At 39.4% G+C, this 23,562-nt stretch overlaps 1 long non-coding RNA gene across 1 annotated transcript in view; it reads left to right on the plus strand.

The window, feature by feature from the left end:
• The window catches only part of LOC135451659 (uncharacterized), a 173,413-nt gene that overhangs the window by 86,397 nt on the left and 63,454 nt on the right, over positions 1-23,562 (plus strand). The window contains exon 2 of the long non-coding RNA XR_010441392.1: positions 11,945-12,019. This is a non-coding gene — a long non-coding RNA (uncharacterized LOC135451659). The remainder of the gene's footprint in view (positions 1-11,944; positions 12,020-23,562) is intronic.

Below are 23,562 nucleotides of genomic sequence, written 5' to 3' on the forward strand. Positions count from 1 at the left end.
GTTAATTTTTATTTCCAGGGTTTCCCTTTTCTGTTTGGTGGCCTCCCTTCCTTTTCTATAACTTATATAACGGGGGTGGTTTTAGCTTTTTTTATCATAAATAACAGGGTGATGCTGATTCAGTTGCCATGTGTTTTGATAGATGAATTTCTTAGTGTTCATCAAAGTGTTTAGGGCCATCTCTAGTGTCAAAAAAAGTACTTATCTAGGCAGCACTGAGAGTGATGAGTAATGGGCATAGAATACTTTGAATAATGACTTCTTGCTTCCTGACCCTCCTAGCAGCCACATTTTAGGCATGAGAAGAGGTGTCTGAAGTCTCAATATAAGAGAGACTTTTGGCTGACATTTCCCTCAAAGCTTTCTCTACTTTGCATTTTTCTGACTGCATTCAACATGGAAAGAGAAACTGTGTAAGGTTTGATGTCAAATCTTATTTAGTGTCAGTTCAGAAACTCAGAGAAGGAATTCTTTACATGCAGAGGTTTTAATGTCTAGTTCCTACTGACAATAAAACATCTAAGGTAAAAGAAAATTGATATTGAGCATGAATGTCAAACTGAAACAAAAGGTGAAAATCCACATTGTTGCATACACTCTGCTGGGAAGTCAGTAGTATCTCACTTGTTTTTGAAATTGCCATGAAGTATGTGTTGCTAAATAGGATGGGTTCATTTTGGGGTCCATTAATTTTAGCCAATAAAAATTTGGCTCAGGAGAAGATGAAGGAAATAGCTTGGAAAAAATAGAAACTATGAGCAATCTGTCACTTGTTCTTTCATATTAGCTGTGCATAGGAAAGTTAAAGCTAAGGAACATTTTGCTTTAATTGTGCGAGATTTTTTCACATTTAGATGAATTGATCTTTGTAAAATAATACAGTTTGTGTTTTACGTCAAGTTCTGGGCTACTCAGATTTTCTTTTGGGCACATCTCCATCATTAAATGAGGAGACCCCTTTGTCTAGGGCTGTGCAAACTCCTCACCATACTGGACAATGCTAGTCCAGTGGAAACAATTTCAGAGTTGAATTTTTAATATGTTTTCTTAAAATTGCTTCAGCTACTGCTGGGATAAAATAATCTAATTGTTTTCCTATGTCAGTAGTAATTCCGTAGCTGCCTCGTCCCATAATATTTTCTCATTTAAAACTTGAGTTTCATGTTCTCTTTTAGATGCGTATGTGATTTTTATAAAAGTAAATTTATTGTCTATATTGCACCTTCTTTTCTACAATCACTTCTAAAGCATACAATGGTACAAGGACACATTTTAAATCAATGATTGAGTTAAAAAAAAAACCCTGTCTCTTTAGATTTTGAAACATAGTCGATTTCTTGAAAATATCTGAATTCTACATAAAGCATGTCCTATACCTGTGAGTAAAGGCCATTTTCATTTGTAAGGCCTCCCAGTTATTTCATACATAACTCTCACTAAATTGCAGTTTATGCTTTTTGGTTTTTGGTTTTCTTCTGGAGGGGAAAACCAAGATTTGCAGTATGAAAACATACTTTTTTTTTTTTTCCTATTGCAAGGAAGGCTTCCCACTGCGCAGAGCGGGGGTATTGCTGTCTCACTGATTGCTGAAGTTCAGCAGGCTGTGAGCATCAGAGATGAGAAGTGGAAGCTCCGTGCTCAGAGCGCTGCCAGTTTAGTCAGGGTTGTTCTTGCATCATGAGCCAAAGCCAGTTGTGCCCCTCTTCCCCCTGTGCTGAGAGCCCTGAGCTGAACTCCCCTGCTGGGGGAGCTGGGCAGCTCCGTCAGCACAGGACTGTGAGGGCAGCATCGTGCTGGGCCTGGACTGACACCATCCGGACAGCACCAGTTCAGGCCTAGTGACATTCCAGCCTTTCACTCCTTTGGAGTGGAGGCAGCTTATTCCACTTGTGGCAGAGCTGACCACGTGTGCCCAGGGGTCAGGGGAAGAAAAATGCCCATTTCTCTTTGTGACTGCCCTGGCAAACCAGCCCATCTTGCATCTTATGTGGGAACACAACAAGAGCTCAATTTAGTTTCCTCTTTTAGGCAATGGGAAGTGTATGTGTTTGTGGGTGAATGGGAAATGAAAGGGAGTATTAGTGTTTTCAAACTTTGTTTTTGCTAATAAATGTGCAAGTTTGTTGCTACTCTGAAGCTGGAGGGAAAGATGGACTCTAAAGGAAATGTAAACACTATCTACAAAGTTTAAAGTGAGATTGCCATCCCCCATGTCAAGGTTATCTCTGTGATAGCCTTTGAAAGAGTCAGAGCACTTACCAATGGATGGATGGTCACAAGTTTGACAGTCTCTGCATTGATCCTACTCTTGCATGAAAATGGCTTTATCAAGCCTATAATTAGAAATGAAATAGTCTTAAATGGTTTCCACACAGCTTGACTTTCAAAGAGGTTCCAGTTTCACATAACTTCATATAAACAGAGAATCAGAAGATATAACCAGATACCACAGTTCCTGCTTACTAATTGCCATAAAGCAGAGCCATCTGCTTTATACAAAGTCTAGGTCAAATAATCCTTCTAAACTGTGACCTTTGGGGCTCCGTGGAACTCGTTCTTGATTAAATAAAACCTTCTTAGGAAGTTATTGGGAAACGTGGTGCAGATTCAGGCAGAACAGGGAATGTAACTGATTGGATTTCTGTATAATCCTAAGCAGATAGTTCTAAGTCAGTCTATCTTTTGAACTTTTTTTTCTTAACCACATTAATCTTTCATAAAAATTCAAGTTACAAGTGAATTATTTCAATTTTTAAAGTGATTCCTCATAAGAGTTAAATTAGATGACAAATGAATGATTTAGACACAAATTCTTGACAGTTAAAGTGAAGTTTCGTCTGTCTAAACCAAGCTGAGAACCTGGACTGGGGAAGTGAGGGGCATCCTCCACTCTATGCAGTTGCCTGACCTTGTTTGGGGGGCGTTTGCACAGCACAACATGAACAGAGCAAAATAAAGAAGCAGCTCAACAAGTACAGTAGAATACTTGTAATTCCTCACATCTATTTCATTATGACCAGAGCTCTTATCATGGATGCCTTCAAATGTGTATCTTTTCCATTATCTATTTTATTCAAATATTTTATTCATTTTATGAAAATAGTTTCTGTAATTAAATAATCAGTTCTTTTGCTCTGGTTTTCTTTTGGCATTTGTCACTATTATTTTTGGCTTTCTCTCTTTGGCCATGCAATTTCCAATTATTCACTGCCAGATTCAAAATAGGAGTGCTATTGCCAAAGCAAAGAATACATTATTTTGCAGTTACACAGATCTTTCCAGCTGAGGATCACAACATATTTTGTAACCACTAATGAATTTATACACTTACCACCCACCAAACATTCACATCCATGCCTTAGGGATGAGAAGGTAGAGTATGGGGTGGAGCAGGATGAGATCTGTCCTTTCCAGGGCCTGGAGCAAGTTAGCACTGGGGGGAGGCACCAGAGTGCAGCACACAGTGGAAATGGGTTTTTCCATCTGAATTGAGAGAGCATGGTCTGGCAATCCAGACAATTCCACAAAGGCTGGAGTTTCTCTGCCTGGTCCGTGATATCCTGCTGCTACAGCAAACAAAGAAAAGCTGTATTGGAACTTTTTGCTCACAGAAAATGTGTCCACACAGAGCGTGTTGCATGAATGAAATTGATTAATGTTTTGAGAGTAAATGTATTCTGAATCTTGGGGGGCTCCCTTTTTTTGGGGGGTTTTGTGGAAGATCCAGGGAGCAAGTCAGTCAGGGAGAAGACCCAGTTATCCTGACTGATGAAACTTCATCATCATTGTCCTTCTGCTCCTCTCAGCAGTTGGGGTGGTCAGAAGTCCTCATGCAGGCTGGGGTCTGCAGAGCTGCTTTGCATTCTTAGCAAAATGTTGTGAAGGACTGCAGTGGAGGAGAGTTTCTTACTGAATTAGGTAATCCCTCATGTCTGAGGGCTACTGACTTCTGAATTTAACCCATCTCTGTGAATGTCCCTCCAGCATCAGGATCTTAGCCCTGAACATCCCCCCAGACTGGCATTTTCACACCTTTGGATGTCCTTGTTAGGACGGTGCTGCCACAGCAGCCAAGCTCTGCACTCCTCATTTCTGGTGGTGTTCATTCAAGTAATGGTCATTTCTTTCCCTTCTGCAGTGGATTTGGGTGCCCTCCAAATCCTGAAGGGATGTTGTTTTAGGAGTGTGTTAGTCAGGTTCTAGGTTGCGTTACTCATTTGTAACCCAGCCTAAAGATGTGATGAGAGTCTGTCTGCCTTTCTTTGCTCTCAATTGCTGCAGGGGCTGATATGGATGGTGATAAAATTGTCTTTTCTTGGCTGCTAAATTAAATGTTCTTCATTGCTGTACATTTTTCAAATTCCCAGGGAGAAAGTTTTTGCTGTGGGAATCACCTCACATACACCTGATCAATTTATGTAAAACTTAGGACATTAAATGCAGAATTTTGCTGCATTGGACTGTCTGTGTAGTTTTATTAAAGAAAGAGGCATCTTAAATTTGGTATCTAATATATGCTGTGAGCAGAGCAGCAGTTGGGGGCAAACAGGGGCTGTTTGCCTTGAAATTCAAAGTGCAGTAGCTCAAAGACGACCATCTGTATGCATTTAGGGAACCTGAAATTACCTGGATGCCTGGATATTTTTTGTAATTATCTCAGAAAAGAATTATGATATATCATGGATAATTCTCTAGTTCTTTCATTCCTAATTTGATAAAATGTACTAAAAATCTGTTGCTATTTTATTCCTTGCTGAGATTAAGAAATCCCACAAAGAAACAAAATAGCATTCTTTGAAAGATCTGATTGGAAAGAGTGTGTGTGTGTGTGTTTTAAAGATTGCACATTTTAAAAACAAACAAGGGAGGGCTGAAATTTACTACAGCAGCTTCACTGAAAATTATGCCATCACTCCGATCAAAAGCAGAAAAAAATCACAGCAACATTTGGAAGAGGCAGCAGTGCCAGAGCATGATTTTATCTATTTTGGGAAAGCAACTGCTTCTCTCTGACATGGACTTAAAATGTAGGATATTCTGTAAGGTGGATTGGCTCATTCAGATCATTCCCTGCAGTAACTTTTTCATGGGAACGTTGACTTGCATTGTTTTTTAGGATAAGCATTTATTTTGAGCTAAAGAGAAATCTTTCTCCTATGAAGTCGCACAATTGCTAAATAGCAGTTGATGTTAACCCCTGAATGCTTATTTCCAAGTAGTCATTATAAAATGGCAAGAATGACATAGGAACATGACCTTATTTTATATTGATTCGTTGGTTTTGTGTAACTAAAGAGATGCAGAAGATTGAACTGGCAGTGCAAACCAATAGCAAATAGTCACTGCCACTTTAAAAAGCTCCCTTTAGTTAACAGAGAAGAAGCAAAGCTGAACAGAATGTCACCAGATTACTATCTGCAAATTCCAGAAATAGGAAAATTGGATAAGCCCTGGTTATTGGACATTCTTCATTTCTCTTGGCTTAGTGTTTGTTCTGGCAACTGCAAATGGTGGGGATGATCTTCCCCCATCCCTCCTGGATCTCAGTCACAGGAATCACAGCTGGCTTCAGCACAGACCCCTGCATTAGAACTTTCTGTGCTTGACGGGCTGTATTAGGCAGCATGAGAGTAATATGCTTGCTTTATTTGATTTTGCATTTGATTGATTGCTTTTAATACAATTTATTTTCTTTCTTGTGGTTTGTCTGTATTTCTTGCTGATGGCAGCAATATCAATCTCTACCTCTTGTCATCTATGGCTGGTCTCTATAATTTTCAAAATAATTTTTGAATGAAGGCAGATTGCTGCATCTTGTTTAGGTTGGATGCTCTATCAGTTTTTGATTTCTAGCAGCACTGGAGAATATGATAAAATATTGTAGCTGGTTCAAGATGCAGTTGCAGACAGAAGGCTTCAGAGTCTCTGTGATTTACTCTGTGTTTTATGATGTGACAGGACAATGTTGTTAAGATTTCTGGCATTTTGTTTCATAATATTTTTCCAGTGGCAAGTGTTAAGTATTTTTCTCTAATGGAAAAGTTCCATCTTCATACCCTTTTTTCTTGTTTCCTCTTGGCTCCTCTTCCCCATTTCTGTTAAGAATCAGGGTCACTGGTCCCAGTTATAATTCTGTCTGCAAGATTTCTATCCATAATGGCAAATCTGAGTGCATCCATTAGTGTTTCCATCAGTCTGATTTCTTACTTCTTTTGGCAATATTCTTTGACTTCCTGTCTAGCCAGAACAGCAGCTTTTTTTCTAGTGGTGTTCTTGGAGAGTCCAAAGATACTGAATGGCTTTGATTTCATTGGTTGGGCTCCAGGCAGGAGTTGAATTTGTGCACCTCAGAAATTCTGCACATCAGTGCAAGGTGGGTGCTGCAGGGTGCTCACCTACAGGAGAAAAAGGAGGTCTAAGCCTGCTGACCAAGCTGAACAGGATAAGAGAATTTCCCCCTGAATACTAAGGGATCATTGCAGAAATATTCAAAACTTGGTGAGATAAGTATGAAAGGTATTTCCTGTAGAACAAAACAGGATGGCTAAGAGGCTCATTGGAGCTGTGGAGGTTGAAGTGTAGCCCTGGTTTCTTCAAAAGTTGCTTTGCCATAATAATATATGTGCATGTGTCTTTGCCTGGTATTGGCAGGAGGAAGAAAAAGGTGTTTCTTGAACTGAATTTAAAATCTGCCTGTAATCACAGGGATTTGTGATGGAAAGGATTCAAATCCAAACTGCACAGCTTCTTCCATTGTTAAGTTCTCACTGTTATGTTCTTGTCTATATCTCAGAGCCTGGTATTCAATGGAGAATTCTGTGGTTGAACCTCAGGTATTTTATTTTCCTAAACAGCTCCAGGATTTGTGACATCATAGTGTTTTTGACTTTTTTCCTTACTTAAGTTTGACTAAATCAAAAATATCTTGGTTATTTGGTTTGATCTAAATTCCCAGATATTCCCATTGCAGGTTAAGAACAGAGTTACATGACAGCAATGCTTATTTCTTTAACCTGGCCTTTTTGTGCTCTTCAAAACAAAGATTGGTTGCATGCCAGGAACACAAGTGGGGGTCATCAGTTAATTAAAAGCAATGCTGGTCAGGTGGTGAGGCAAATGAGAAAACAATTTCTGCTTCAGTGAGAGGGGATGCTGTCTTGAACATTTCTGAAGAGAGCAAAGAAGGGGAATCCTCTAAGCACCATGTGAGCCCTGGAGCTGTAACCCAGAGCAATGCAGAAAGCACAGAGCAAGGCTGATTGAGGCAGTGAGTCCTATATTGCACACAAGGATTCTACACCTTTAACTGACTCCAACAGTGACTCAGGAAATTATTATTTAACTTAGCAGGGATGCCACATATGTTACTCTATGGGGGATGATAAGAGGAATTTAAATTTCTTATTCATATAGCCCTGTTTTATCCCTGAATCCCAGAGAAATTAAGGCACTTATCTAAGATCCATAAATGGATACCATTAACAAAGCACAGAGCACTATCACTTGTCTGTAATCTCTCAAGAACTTTTGTTTGACTTCAAAATTTGTCTCTTATCTCCGTGCCAGCTCTCCTACCTGTGAAATGCTGCTGCTGTGCAAATGGCTGCTAAGGAGAATTTTTGCTAATAGATTTTGGAGGCTTTTTGGATGTTCATGCTACAGCTTTATTTGTTCTAATTATATCTGACATTTCACAAGCTGCACATTCGTTCTTTGATGGGCAAAACATCAAAAATAATTAGGCCAAATGATCACACAAAGCCCAACAGAAAGCTTTTTCAGGGCATGTTAGCTGGTTTTTATTAATAATTATCCTCATTAAACTTTACCAAACTGTCATCTCATTGCCTGCTCATTGTTATGGAACTGCTAAACTCAGGTGAGGATTTGAATTTCCCTGTGAGATGAACAATGTTTACATTTGGAAAAAAAAGAAAAAGAGTTTACTTTTTAAAATCTAACTCGCGTCTTCCTTCCAGCCCCTCTTGTTTCTGATAGGAAGCAGCTTTAGGTTTTCCACGGTGCCAGGAGAGGTCACTCTTTCTCTTTTGTCCTGCCTGGCTCGGGCTCTTCTGTCATCAGGGATCCTCTTTCCTTCTCCAGTAAATTGGCACCTTCCTTGAGCTCCTGTTTGGATGCTGTCTGACACACACAACGAGCTCTGGAAGGATTAGAACCATTTGGCTGCTATCTATATGGAAAAATCGTAAAGAACTTTTTGGCAAATGAGATTGTATCTCCCGGTTTACATCAGTCATCTGGTATAATTATAACAAAAGCCCAGAATTTTCCTTAGTTCTGTTGCAGAACTGTAAATTGAGGTTTTAAAAAGCAGAAACCAGTGACTATACCACTTAATTGAATGGAATGTTGATAAAAATCAGTGTTTAAAATTCATGTAGGAGTGATAGAGTCTTCTGTCGTGCGCAGCGCAGGAATAATTATCTCAGTAGAAATTGGTAAGAATTCTTAAACTAACTTCAATTTGAACAAACCTAAGCCAAACCCAAGCCCTCTATAATATCTCATTTCTAAATTTGTTAAGGAAAAGTATTTGTGACTGAGTTTTCTCTGAGGCATGAGCTAGAAAATCCTCATTATATAGTTCCTGATTAACAGTCTGAGCAGGTATAAAAAGGAAAACATATTGATAATTTGTTTCAAACATTTTTCATTCCTATAGAAAATAAAATTCAGTAGCTTGGATGAAATAACATCATACCCAGTCCCTCATGCCCCAGTTCAACCCTCATGTGAACCAACATCTCACATGCAAAACAAGTGTTCAGTTTCCCTGCCCTTGATTTTTTGTTCCCATTTTTGCACTTCTACATCTCCAGTTCCATAGAAGCAGGGGAAAAGCATCACCAGCCCTGAACCAGACCGCTGTAAAACTGGCCAGTGACACGGGATTGCATCATTTCTGCTGGGCTGGCAATGCCCCCAGACCAGACTGGCTCTTGAGGTTACTGGTTTGGTTTTGCAGATTTAGGGAATTTAGAATTGCATCCAAAGGGCAGAGTTTTTATTGACACTCAGCAGCATTTATGAGATGCGACTCTTCCTGATTGTATGTATATATTATTTTATATGTATAGAAAAAAAAGGGCAACAGAACCCACTGGAAAGCATCTCTGTATTAGTATTCAAATGCTTATTTGGCACTTTCTTACCTAAATAGGTAGGATTAAAAAATAACTGGAAGATTTATGAAATTTTTTGAAAGAATTTGATACATTTCTATCCTACTACATTTCCACTACTTTTCTAGTAGGTTTTTTTAGTTTTTTTTTTGTAGCTGTCTCTCAGTATTGCCAGCTTGAGTGCTGTGATGTGTTCTGGGACCAGCTGGATGTGGTGGTCCTGAGACCTGCTGGGAGTGCATGGAGTCACCCACAGGATGCTGGTGTGGTGTGGTGAGCATGTCTAAGCCCCTGCCTCTTAGGGTCCTGCCTGATGGGAGAAATGAAATGTGTATTGAAAAGATGCAAGAGAAAAAGATGCAGCATACAGAAAATGTGCACAAATTGTTCTTGAATTTGGATCCTTTGAAGAAAGGTTCCTTTTTGTTTTGTTGTTTGCACCTCTGAGTGAGGTAAGAGCTGTTTTCTGAAGGGTCTCCAAGCATGATGATGACAGAAATAATTAATAAGAAGGCTATTCTCCTCTCTCCATGCCCCATTCTGTTATCAAGGGGGCAGATTATCTAAAAAAACCTGGAAGTTTTTTCATCTTTATGCATGTGTGGTATCTTTGAATTTTGGGGGGAAAATAAAATCTTTATTTTTGTCATGTTTCAAAATATCTGCATTGTTGTAGGTTGTCCAGGCAGTGAATTCCCTTCAAGGAGAAGCCTTAGAGTTTCTTAGTATGGGGCACTGTGGATTCTCTTTTCTTTTCTTTTAAGGAACATTTTGACCTCCCATGGGTGCAGTTCAGGGAGCAGTTCTTTGCTGCAGGGTCTGGAGTCTGAAGTGTTTCTTCCTTTCTGTCCTCTGCTCTCCCCCAGCCCTGCTGTGGCCGTGCTGCTGCCAGACAGCTTCTGGCCAGGTGCAGATGCCCAGAGCTGTTCTGCAAAGGCCTAACCTTGTACATTTGCTTGTTACAAGGGAACGTTTGTACTGCAGGAAAAGTCAGCCTGACATGTACAGCGAACCCAATATTGCTTCTGTCCCTGTCTGTGGTGCTGCCTCTGGCTACTTCCCTCCTCTGACTACAGGGAAAATATTGAAATAAACTGGCTAGTCTTTTAACTAATCTATCAGTGGCTCCAAGTTTGCAAAGATGCTAACATGAGCATGGCCTTTAGATGCATGAGACAGATTAAAATTAGATTTAAATGAACTTCTTCATTTGAGACTAGATCAAACATACAGAGTCCTGCAGTGTGTATATAGGGATGTAACTGCCCCAGGGTCACACAACCCAGACCTTATGCCAGCCCTTGGGATATCCACAAGTGCCAATTCTGGTCTGAATTCTCAGATGGGAACAGGATTCACACTCATTTACATCTTAAATAAATCTGATATAAAACTCATCAAAAATAAGGGGTTTTTTTGTGAATCAGTTCATTTTTTTCCCCTTCTGGTGATGCTTTTTGTTGTTCACACCCTACCTTGCACCTCACAATCAACAAAAATAAAAAATATAAACCAAACCCTACCAGGTTTATTGCTAATTGGAATAAAACCTGAAATATTTTGGGAAGCAAAATCTCTACAAAAAATATCTTCACAAAGCATGCTAGCCTAAGGTGACTAAACTTCCAGATTTAAGTGTTTCATTTTCTTTTCCTTTAGCTGGTTTTACTTTATATTATAAAGTAAATTTACTTTATATTATATACACAGTATAAAATTTTTGTGATTTTGCTAAGTTGGATAATACCATGATCAAAATGATGGCCTATCCAGGTACCATTCCTACAGCAATTCTCCTGCCTGTTGGCTGCAGAAAAAAACAGCCTTCATTTGGGTTTTGCATCAACACAAAATACTGCTACTTTTATATATGAATACCAAATTTACAAAATTATGGTTCCTCATGTATTTTTCTCTGCTGACTTTTGAGTTACAAATCAACAAAGAAACTACACCTACCTACTGTGGTAAAGATTTTATCATAACTTGTGAAAACATTTAAACATCAGCATCTTTATCAACAGGATTAATATTGTAGTGCTTTGAAGTCAGCTGAAGAGAGAAACTATTTACATGGGAATAGAACAAATGTCTTTAAAAGCTTGAAGCACTTTGAGACTATAGTCCAGAACACTCAGATTCTTAAATAAAACCCCCAGGGATTTAAATAACACTACAGCAGGGTGGTCTTTTACAATTTGGTTTCCCTCTTCTTTTGCTTCTCAGAGAATTCCATTTAAAGAGTATTTAATTGAGGGCATTTTTTTTACTGCATTTTTCCTTTTCTCTTTTTAAAGGTTTAGAGCTTTCTTCTGAGTGTTTTAACTTGTAATCAAGAAATGTGTTGGGTCTGTTGCCAATTAGTGTAGCTCATGTGAAAATGGATTGAGTCTTGGGCAGGATGGCTGTGTCTTGTGAAACAACAGAACAGTCTGTAAAAGAGGGCTTGAGAACAGAGGTAAGGAGGAGCAGCAACACAAGAAATTATTAATGGAATAAGCAGAGAAGAGGAATTTACATAAATAGTAGGTATTTATAACATTAACTAAAGGTTTACTCAGCTATAACAGTTTATTATAAGGAAATAACACTATTCAGAGCTAGGTAGAGGAACTTTTTTCACTACAAGCAAGATCCCGACTTTGCAGGCTGGTTTATGCTGTAGAATATCTCTGTGTGTTGGTTGAGGAGAGAAAATGTTCTCACCCCTCAGAAGTGTTGCAAACTCCTTTGTGGGCCTGTAGCTATGCCAAGGGAGGGAAATCTTCCTCTTGTTTGAATTGTCGTCTTTTTTTTTTCAGGAGAGGGATGCAGCAATGCTGGCACAGGACGCTCTCCTGAAGTAGCAACAGAGGCTGTTTTGTAGAGACTTTAAGGTAGGAGAAAGGTTCCCTGGCATAAACTAATAATAATAACAACAACAATAATAATGTCTAGGGAAAAATCAGACAGGAAATATGTTTTTAGACTCATATGCTGTAGATTTACAATACATTGTGCAAGGGTCATTCTTTCATGTAGAACAAAACACTGTGTCTGCAGTAAACCAGGAAGGAAGTTTGATTTGATTGTGCTGCAGAACGTCAGCAAAAGACTTTGAGCTGTCAGATGTGCTGTGGGTTAAATAAATGCGTGAGAACAGCTGGCTATGGGGATGCAGAAACCCTTACAGAAATCTGTCAGTGAATAGGACAAGCAAACCAGTGTGTTCAGGACTATGTCCCTGTGTTGGTGCTACTGTGTGCCTTCAGTAGATCTGATTTACTGCTGCTCACCGGGCTTTTGGTGCCAAGTTTCCCCCGGTGCCACACAGCTCCCCATGGAGCAGTGCCTCTTCCTGTGAGGCAGGTACCCTTCCATGGACAGCACAGCCCCTGGCTGTTTCTGCATGGGACTGGGATTCCAAAACTCTGCCAGGTTCTGGCTTTGCCATTCAGGGGCTTTCCCCACATCAGGTTGTAGTAACATCCTTATGCCTCCATGGACTCCTTTATACAGCTGTTGAGTTATTTTGGCACTGTTTCACAGGCTGACCTGCTGGGAAGGGGGGCTCTGTGGTTCTTGTTAGCAGTAGGAAAGGATTATAGCTGTGAACTGAGAGTTTCACTCTAGATGAGATGAGATCCACCATATCTGGGAGACAAATACAGTCCTGGCACATCCTGCAGCACACATTGATTTTTCTGGTTGTGAAAAACTTTCGTGAAGCTGAACAAAGGGGATGGGGTTTCTGCCTAAAGGTGAATCTCACCTGTGAGGAAGCCAAAGGAGACCCTCAGGGAAGGAAAGCCGGACCAGGAGGGCAGCTCAGGGCTGTTGTGGTTGAGGGGAGCTCCTGATGTGCTCGTGGAGGACCCTCCATAGCTCAGTTTGGATCACAGGATCCATGAGATGGGACAGCCCTGCCTGGAGAGAGGGATGGGCACAGGGACCCCCAGGGGAATCCAGGGAAATCCAAGGTGGGCAGGGCAGAACCTGAAACGCTCTTTTCACCTCCCTTCACTACATTTCTGCACTTGTTCAAAGCTGCAATTGACTGTCTCTGGGAAAATACTTTCTTCATAACATTAGTGAGTGATAAATTGTAAGAAAATACTGAAAAGCAGGACTCTGAGTTGCCTGAAATCAAATTTAAGGAGAAAAATTCATAAAAGAAGTTGATAAATGTGTTTTAAAGCACAGGGAGAGGGAGTGTAATTCTGATTACTCCTGTTCCATGTGCATGAACTTTGTCATTGTCAGGCAGCAAGGACAAATTTTATATTCGTTTATTTGCACTGTAAAAAATACTAAGAAAAGACAGCCTTTCTTTATTAGAAGATGAATATGTAGCTTTGTTTGAATTGGGTTTAAACTTTATGTGAGTTGAGTTGCTTTGTCACTGGAAGACTGTGAGGAAAATTTAGAAAAGCATAAAACTCCAGAATAATTCTAATTTAGGCAAAAGTTATTAAAAAGTTAGAAGTTACGTAGTTTCTTCACAACCAGAATGCAACTTTCACATTCTTTTAAATAATTTTTCTAATTTTGTGTCAGTAAAATTAATTCTGTGATCTTAAAAACCCAATAAAAATATGGAGATGAGGCTATCTTATATTGTTATGATTAAAGAATAATTAATACATTAAAACACACATGATTAATAATCTGAATAATTATAACATAGCTTCATTGACACCAGTACAACTGCAGTTGACAGGTGGATTGCAGAATCTGATTAACTGTGCCTGATGTTGAAAATGTATTGGGTTTTATCTTCAAAAATAGAGCACGTTTTTCCCCGTTAGCAAGAGCTACAGGGTATGTATAAACCTCTCAAGCCAGCAAATTGCATGTTGAAAATTTACTTTAAACTCTGTTACAGTTGTGAGTGATAAACCAAACTTGCCCTGAATGAAGGTAAATATTCAGTAGTGTTTATGGGTTAGAATAATAAAATAACATTCAGTATTAAAGCTGTAAAACAGAATCACAGAGCTGTTAGGGTTGGAAGAGACCTCTGTGTCTTTTCTACAAATTCTTTTTTTTCTTTTCTAATTTTCCTTGGTTGTAACATTTCAAATGGAATTCATTTTTTTAAGGAGAGGTGACAGCATGGGATAGGGAGATAATTTTAGAACAGTTTGAAAAGTAAAGTTCTATCAATATGTAGATGAAGCCTGAATGAAGAAATATAAGAAATGGGAAAGGCAAAAATACATGCTGGATGGAGTTATAAATATAGGTAGAAAGTAGCAATGAAATTAAAGTAATTAGGTACAGAAAGCAATGCGGTGGGAGGTGCAATATATTTGTTTTGTGCAGCTTTACATTTGTTACATGGTTTAGTTGGCTCCCTGATATTCTGCTGAGATCAGCTCTGAAAAATTCTTGTATTCAAAACAGTGAGAAATTGGAATTTCTTTTCTTAATTTGTTTGTATATGGCAATGGGGAGGTATAGTTTGTTTGGTTTAACCAAAGCTGGACAAAGCAGTTTGTTGCACAAGGTAAAACCCCAAGTTTACTTCTGCTATTTTGCATTGTTGTGGGAAAATTGTTTTTCCAATGAATTTACACATTGCTTGTTCTTCACCTATTTAGTATTTGTTGTCTGATGCAAAATTACAAATGAATAGAACAAGGCAGCCTAGTGATTTATATTTGACAATGTTTGTAGAGCTCTGTGTTAAACTTGGGAGTTCCTCTGTGTGTGACAGAGTTAAAATCCTGTGTGATTTTAAAGGTATGAGAAATGCAGCATCAAGGTCTGTCATATCACTGTCAGAGCCAGGTGAAAATGGGGCACCTTCTCTCTTCAGTGTTCTGCAAAAACACTGAGTGCTTTATTATGTGGTCTCTAAATCTCTCTCTCTGGACTGCCTTATAAACGAATAGTTTGAGCAGAAATAATGTTTTGGGATCAAGAGAAGCTGTCTTTTTGTGAGGTGTTCTGTGTTCAGTTTTTGAGGGTTGGTACAGAATTAGGGGTGCATACATGTCTGTACTTTGGTGCAGGAGCTCTTGTCTGTCCTCACAGTCTATGGCTACTTGTGATCAACTCTCCAAGGATAGACATTTTTCCCAGGTTAAATATTCTGTTTGTACTGTTGGTACTGTCTCTGGGGTTTCCTTGAGTACAAAAATGAGTTGGCCAGAAAATACAATCTTTGATTTAAAATTTTGTACTAGACTCTTGAGGGGCTACTGTGCATTTTTAGTTGATTAGTATAATGAATACAGATTTTGTAAGAAACTCAATCTAAACCCATGTGATAAATTGGTCATTCCACTTTCCAAATGGATATACAACTGTGTTCTTCTGGGTATTTTTGCTGCATCTGAGCTTTCAATGAAATGAAGAGCTGAGAGCTTCTGTTGTCTCTCCCTTGCTGCTCTCAGGAATGGTGGCAGGAATTCTTGATGGGGGTGACAAGGTCAGTGAAAACAATACAGGTGAAATAAAATCCTGTCTACCATTCACCCCAGACCTAAGAGAAATCAGTATTTTGAGAGCAGAAGAGTTCATGAAGCCTGATTCATTGAATATTTGTGCCTCACAGTTGATGCCTGTGGTGTTTGTTGGAAATAGTGTGCTCAAAACTTAGTGAAGAGATGGAAGACCTGAATAGATGCACCCAAAGACATGCACAGACACATTTCTGCACATCCTGTGAGCATGAGTCTTGCTTGCCTGAAATCAGAAATGAAATCAAACTCCAGAAGAAAAGTCAGGGGAACAAAGAAATGACTTCAATCTTTCTAGCAATATAATAGCAACATATAAGAAATCTCTCTCCTAGCTGAACTGTGTGAACATTTGAGACACAAGCTCCCAATTACATCCCTCAGCATGGTGTAGAGGTGGTGGGAAGTTCAGCTGCCAGGATACCACAGATACATTTCCCCTTTACCCTCCCTCTCCCCAAAGACAGCAGATAATCCTCCTGGCTTCAACACAGTTGTTTCTTGAGCTGCCAGTCCTCCCTCAGCACCAGCCAAGACATCCTTTGTCCTCCCTAAGCTGTGGTGTCTGCAGCTGTGTTTCAAGGAGTTCATAATCCTCCTCTCAGGAAGAGTGGTGTGGAGAGTACTCACATAGATAACTCTCACTTTATCTCTTGGGAAGCCATCCTCTCAAACTGCTTCCTTCCTGCTCCTGGTGCCTCAGAGAGGTTTGTGGGCCAAATGATTTTTGGCACTGGATTGTCTCCTGACACCCCTTCAGGAGTGATCTTGAAATCCAGGCAGTGAAGTGTGAGCCAGCGGTCAGAGCAATGAAGTTGATGAAACCCCTCAGATCCTGACTGGAGAGAGTCCCTTGGCTTTGCCACATTGCTGAGCAATGAGGGACTGACATTGATTGGCCATAGCTAAAAGGAACAGAAAATTTAAGAGTGCAGTTGTATGAATAAACTTGTCTCTTTTTCTCTTCGGTTATGGTTAAAGGAATGTAAAGACTGATTTGCTATAAAACTCAGGTAAAGATTTTGCTCAAGTTCCTAATTATAGTCTAGTGATAAAAATGCCATCAAATTCAGCAATGGAGAATTATCTGTAAATAATAATTTACACTGGCTTGGTAGAGATTTTCCTTTCTCTTGAGGAGAAGGCAGGGAGGAACACATGAGAATAGCCAGTTGGAGCCAAGACAGGCAAGGCAACCAGTGAAGCACCACCAGGAATGATCGGTCCTTGCATGGAGCAGGAGAGGAGCTGGGTGTGCCCAGCGTGGAGGGGTGGTGGGCAGAGGGAATGCAGCTCCAGGGAACAGGGGGCTGGAATCAGGTTTTAGTGAAGAGCTGATGTGGCTGCTGAAATGGGCTGGACAGAGCCAACCACAGTTGACTTGCTCTGAGTTTATTCCAGCGTAGATTTTCCAGGAGCAGGCAGGAAGATGGTGGGATCATCTCAGGTGCAGCTCACAACTGAAGATCAGCTCCTCTAAAGATGCCCTGTGTGAGAAGCACCTTGTGTAGGCACTTCCAAATGATTTTGAACTAAATGTCAGGTTCGCTGATCCAGTGATACTTTTACTGCTGCCTGGTGGCTCTGCCTGGTGGGATGGATAATGACATTGCCTGTTGGGGTGGAAAAAAGGCCTCTGGTTTGCTTTTGTAAAACAGAATTTTGTTGAAGCAGTTTATTTTGGATTGCAAATCTGAGCTATTAATTTCTCTCTCTTCCTCTTGTATGGGGAGAAGAGAGCTCTCAAAATATTTCCAAAGGAAATTAAATTGAAAAAAATACAACTGCAAAATATTTTGCATAGATAAAACTATGCACTTGAACAAAAATGCACTTACAAGCTCCACTAGCTAGAGTGCAGTTTCATAAAGAGTAGGCTTCTAGCTGTTGAATTTACTATTGGCTTGATGATATGATTCAATTTCATTCTTTATAGCAGCACATCCAGGACTGTTTAAACATTTTCATTTTTGTTTCTGTTTATAAACTGCTCACATGTACATATTAAATATTCATGGTTAATACTTGCAGGAAAATATTGCTAGATAAATTATTGATGTCTTAAAATAATATTTTTTTCCATTTTAATGATTAAATTTTTTCAATATGTGATTTATTTTAAATGTTTTTTATACTGCTGATTTAATTCCTAATTCTTTATTCATTTTGGGCTGCAAGATTAAACTTGCCAGGAAATAGTAGATGAGATTCTGATCTCCCAAATGGATTTGCAATCTTCCACTTTCATTATCTTCTGCAAAATTTTGTTGCCATGGCTGGAGTGAATCTTACATCCTGACTCTATCCTTATCTTTAAGACCGGTTTATGTTCTTTATATGTGAGGCTGTTGTGTGTATTTTAGGAAAGGGGGAGGTTAATGGTGAAATGCTATTGACCTTCTCCAGCTAATCATATCTTAATTCCTGACAATACTTGCATCCATTTTGGATGCTGGTATTTTAAGCCTAAACTTCACTGAGACTCTTTCAAGGTTATGGATGTATTCAGCTCAGTGTTTCCACAGCAAGTGTGAAAGCGTCAGTTTGGAAACAGCTTAGGATCAGCCTCTGCAACCCCTAGTTCCAGAAAGCAGTGTTTTACCCTGAGATTTCTCCCATTTTATTTCAACAATGGTAATAAAATTGCCACCACACTACAATAAAACAAGATATGTTTGAAATTGAAACAAGGGCAGAACACTTCAGGTATTTGAAGGTTTTAAGCATTCAAAATTAGACTTCACAAAACACAAAAACTGTGTAAAGTAGGCCTTGTTCCTACTAAAAGCAGCAACATAAACCAGACATAAAATCCAGAATAACACTCTCAAAAACCTGGTGTTATTTGCATTCACTTTCAGCTCTTCCCAGCAGTCCTGCTTAGCTAATCTGGTGGCATCACTTGTGACACTTATCCACAGGGCATAAAATAGCAGTTTGCCACCCACCTTGAGCAGGTTGTTTTTGAAATGTTTGAAGGCAAAACAAAAAAGTACCCTGCCATTAGAGGCAAGCTGGAATTTTATATCCACTCTTTTTTTGACAGTTATAGTTGAAGCTGTCACTTTTTCTTTTTTTTTTTTTTCCTCAGAGCCTTTAAAGTGGATCTTTTTACATGTGAACATGAATACATTAAAGCGGAAAAAAATCCCTGCAGCTTTACTGGGTGCTAGTTGACACATGGAGACCTCGGTATTCAATGCACACACAGAACACATGTGATTAAAATTGCAATTATAGCCCTGTGTTAAGCATTTGAAAGCATAAATTAACGGGGATTGGTAATCTTTTATATTCCTAGCATTTCCCATTTCCACACATTCCAGCCCAGGATCTATACAGTCTTTAATTGGAGCACTGAAGGAATTGAGGCAGCAAATATGTACAGCTGTTCTTGTGATGAAAAGCACAAAATGTTTTCACTCATATTACTCAAAATGAACGGTCTCCAAACCAGATTCTTTTTTTCCCTTTTTTTTCCCCCAAATGTCCTTTTGTAAGTCCAAGTGGCTAAAAAAACTTCTCATATGAGGAGAGGCTGAGATAGCTGGCATGGGTTGGCCTGGAAAAGTGAAGGCTCAGGAGGGAATCTCATAATTTTTTACAGATATCTAATAGAAAAATGTGTGAAAGATGGAGCTAAACTGTGCACAAGGACAAGGTCAGAGTCAATGGGCACAAACAGAAGTACAGGAAACTGTGTCTGAACATAAAAAACCCACTTTTTTACTGGAATGATTGAACATGAGACCCATTGTCCTGAGAGGATGCGGAGGTACTCAAAACATAACTAAGGAACTTGCTGCAGTTGACCCTGTTTGAGCTATAGAGTTTTACAAGATGGTTTCTGGAAGTCCCTTCTACTCTGTGATTCTAGGAAATGTGGACAGGGTGCCCAGGTTTTGTAGATAGCTTTGAAAACTGTCAGTGTGGTTTCTTATACATGGGACTGGAAAGTATTTCCTGGGCCATGAGATTTATGAAGCTTGCCACTAACATAGACTTTGTATCAGGAAATTCTATTTCTAAAGCTGTGTCAGGTCCTCCACTTGATAAAACATTCCTTTATAAACATGGAGGCCACATAGATGATGTGCTCACTCTAGGGAGCTCTTGCTTTCTGCTGAAGATCCATGTGTGAGAGCCACTGGGTTGTGTTCCCCTCCTGGGCTGTGGGTGAGCAGCAAAGGGTGGGCTGGCTGCTGTAAACTGGATCGAGTGGACTCAACAGGAGGGAAAAGGACTTTTGTTTTTCCCAGGAACTACCGAGGAGTGAGGAAGACCAATGGAGAGAGCAGGGCTTGGCTCAGAGCAGCCCCAACTGAGATAGTCCCACAGTTCTGAGGGGCTTGGATTCAGAGGATTTCTGTGTGGGTTTTGAAGAGTCTTTTGTCACCTTAGAAGTCTCAGCAGTAGAAAAATGAGTCAATAGAAATGGAAATATCAGTCCAGAAGTAGAGCCTTGTCAAATATTTCGATTTTCTCTAGAAAGTTTTTTCTAACCGTTGTAGAATAAAGTTTCATTTTGAAAACTCAGAAGTAGCTCTGTAACTTTAATAGAAGGTGGATGGCATTTGACACAGCCAGCATAAAAGTCTTGAGGTTCTTTTGAACCACAGAGTCTTGCCTAACTTCACATCTTAGCCCACATCAATGCATAGTGCAAGTGATTCATGATTCTTACTGTTCTCTTCTCCTTTTATCTTCTCATGTAACCAAATAAGCCAGACTTCAGTTTCCTTTTGTTGTGCCCCTTTCTGTCCAGGATGTGGAATGCACTGTGCATGGTACATATATATAGCTACCATAAAATACATAGCAGAGCACACAGAGCAAGATTTATGATTTTTTAAAAAGCTGTCTGAAATGATGCATGTCAATACCCAAAGAGCAGCTTCACCAATCAAAAAGTGCTTAAACCTTCACCTTGGTTTTAGGTAAAGACCATCTTTTAACTCCTGTTTTTACTGGTTGTCTTCAATCAAAACATGTAGATAGTGCTTTGCTGGGGCACTGCTTTAGCAAGGAAAGCTGCTTTCCTTGACTGTCACTGTGAGCTGCTGCTAATGGGCCTGTTGCGTTGGGGTGGGATTGCCCAGTGAGCACGGCCCTGGGCTCACCTTGTCCTGAGCTCAGCGACCCTGCCCTGTCCTTTACAAGCTCTGTCTGGTGTTACAGTGGCTTTCAGGAAACAACTGTGCCCTTCATTTTATGCATTTCTACTTATTCAGCAACTGTGGTGTGGAACTTTCCAATTTTCTATATCCAATTAAGTTCTGATACTGTGTTCATTTTTTACTTAGTGTGGGCAAAACTTTGCAATGCTGTGCATAATGTGAATGCAGCATTATTTGGATACAAAGGTAATTGAAAAGTGTTTTTCATGAAAATACCATGCTTTCTAATTTCCTTTTGCTATTGTGAAATCTCTTAAATACAGTGGAGAGCGAATTCCTCACTCTTGTCTGGTCATTATAACCTGAGGTCTGAAAGCTGCTCTGAGAAGACTGCAGTACTGTCCAATAATTAAATGGCAATAGTTCAGCTCTCCATGAAATATAATTTTGTTATCTTACATACAATGGACTATTGAATTTTTATGGAAGCATTTAAGAGATTTCCTAATAAACTTTGCAACACCTGCTCTATTGCTGAGTTTATGATTCTTCATTTTGCACAGTCAAATTTTTAATTCATCCTTGCAGAGGTAATTTTTGAACACATGTGCAATGATGCTATTTACTCTGGTTTTTATGTTCTTTTTCTTTTTTCTTTACTCTCAACATTTATCTCCTTACCATTATATACAGTTAAATTTTATTTTTGGATTATACTACACACGAGCCCAAAATAGACCAGTTTAGAAATAATTTCCTGCATACCAGTCTCATAGTTTAGTTATAAAGGTGAATGACTTTACAGTTTGTGTCAGGGCTATATGTCAAGCAATCATTTTTAAACTCAGATATAATTGTGTAAAGGAATTAAATTTACTCATATGAAAGAGGTATGCTAAAATGTCTTCACTATTAATTTTGCAAAGTAAAAGATTTTAATGGGAAGGAGCCACAAGAGCTTGTTCAGATTTGGAAGACAGCAAAACTAAATATGCATCTATTTTGTATACACTTTTGTATACTCACTTCTAGTAGGCTTTTTCAGGAGATACAACTATGGAATCCCTAGCAAACTGCATCCTGCAGATGGAAATAGTGATTAGTGAATAGCAAGATGCTGTGTGTGGGGAAGAGAAGGTGGCTATTCTTGGACAGAGATTTCATGTGACTCTTCCCCCTGTCTTTCCTATGATTATATAGCATACAAGAAAGGGCTAAGTTTGGTTGCAACAGTTTTGTAAAGCATTAATTGTTATGCATAAATTTCCAGCCTTAAAACACTACATCTGCTCCAAAAGTCATCCCTGAGATGTATTGTAACTACAGATAACTGCTCCTTGAGTTATAAAGAAATAACTGAGGGTCTGTTTCTTTCTGGATCAAGATGAGAAATGACATTCCTGGGTGTGGTAAAACACACCCAGTGTGTGTTGGGTTTGGAATGAATGAATAGGAAGAGCTGGGAAGTGCTTTGCAATGTGGAAGGGATCAGGGAGTATCCATGAGAATTGTGTAGCTGGGCCTGGAAACAAAGACCAAGCAGATGGTGATGAACTCGTGTTGCCTGGGACTAGTTAAGAGTTTTCATGCTGTCTTGCATGGGGGAAGCTTCCTGGTTCTATGTGTGGATGTAGGATTTGCTTTACTGTTCTATATTATTTGCTTTAAACACTGTATTTCATTCCTTTTGAGAATGCTGGTGTGTGGCACTTCAAACATTGAACATTGAGAGCTCCCACAGGGTGGATTTCTAAATTAATTTTGAAGTATTGTAGAAATTGTAGAGGAACAGCATTGCTGAATCTGGACATGGTCCAGTAGAGCCAAAACTCTGGAATTTCCTCTTTGGTAGCTTATCTGAGAAGGAGTTTTTCAAAAGAGACTCTCCCAAATGTAGGATAGACTGTTAGAGCAAGTGAAGATGTGTGATGTTTACAGTTCCAACAAGAATGCCCTTCCATGATAGGAGCTGAGTTACCAAGAAATGGATTCCATCTATTCCTCCAACAATCTGCAACTAAATTAATGGTGTCTCATTAGAAAAATGTCATACTAAAAAGTTATCATCACAATATTCATCAAATTACATCAGGTATTCATTTTTCTACACTTGAGCTTATGTCTGGATGACCAAGATAGAATGAAAGAAATATTTTCCAAATGATAAGCACTTCAGAGCTTCCTTGTCGCAGTGTTCTCAAGCTCAGTAAAGTACAAAAATTTGTCTTTGTACAGGAATGATAAACTCTCTTAGTAACCAACACTGTAGTTTACTAGTTTTGTCTTTCTGGAGGTAAGAAAACATTCAGCTGTGTGCCAGCTGTAATGACTGTGAATTGAGAAATCATTCTGGAAAAGACCAGACTGGGTCACTGTGTGGTAAATTAAAGAAAATGTATACCTAACTATGTGGATTCTTGTTAAGAGCTTTGCTTCTGCCATATTGAGACTGTTTTGGGGAAATAGTTTCTGTGTTTTAGATGTGGAGTTTAGACAGAGTTTGAGAATCCGTGTGTGTGTCTACTGAGGCTGTCAAAACCAATTTTCATGGAACCATAGAATGGCTTGAGTAGGAAGGGACCTTAAAGCTTCTTTTGTTCCAATCCCCTGCCATGGCCAGGGACATTTTTCACTGAACTAAGTTGCTCCAAGTCATGTCCAACCTGGTGCTGAACACTTCCAGGCATGGGGCAGCCATAACTTTTGTGGGCAAGCTGTGCCAGGGCCTTGCCATCCTCATAGTGAGGAATTTCTTCCTCATGTCCAATTGAAAGCTACTCTTTTGGTTTGAAGCCATTTCCCCTTGTCCTATTGCTACCTGCCTTGGTGAAAAGTCCCTCTCAGCTCCCCTGTAGA

Source organism: Zonotrichia leucophrys, chromosome 9, assembly GCF_028769735.1.
Source record: "Zonotrichia leucophrys gambelii isolate GWCS_2022_RI chromosome 9, RI_Zleu_2.0, whole genome shotgun sequence".
Classification (NCBI taxonomy): domain Eukaryota; kingdom Metazoa; phylum Chordata; class Aves; order Passeriformes; family Passerellidae; genus Zonotrichia; species Zonotrichia leucophrys.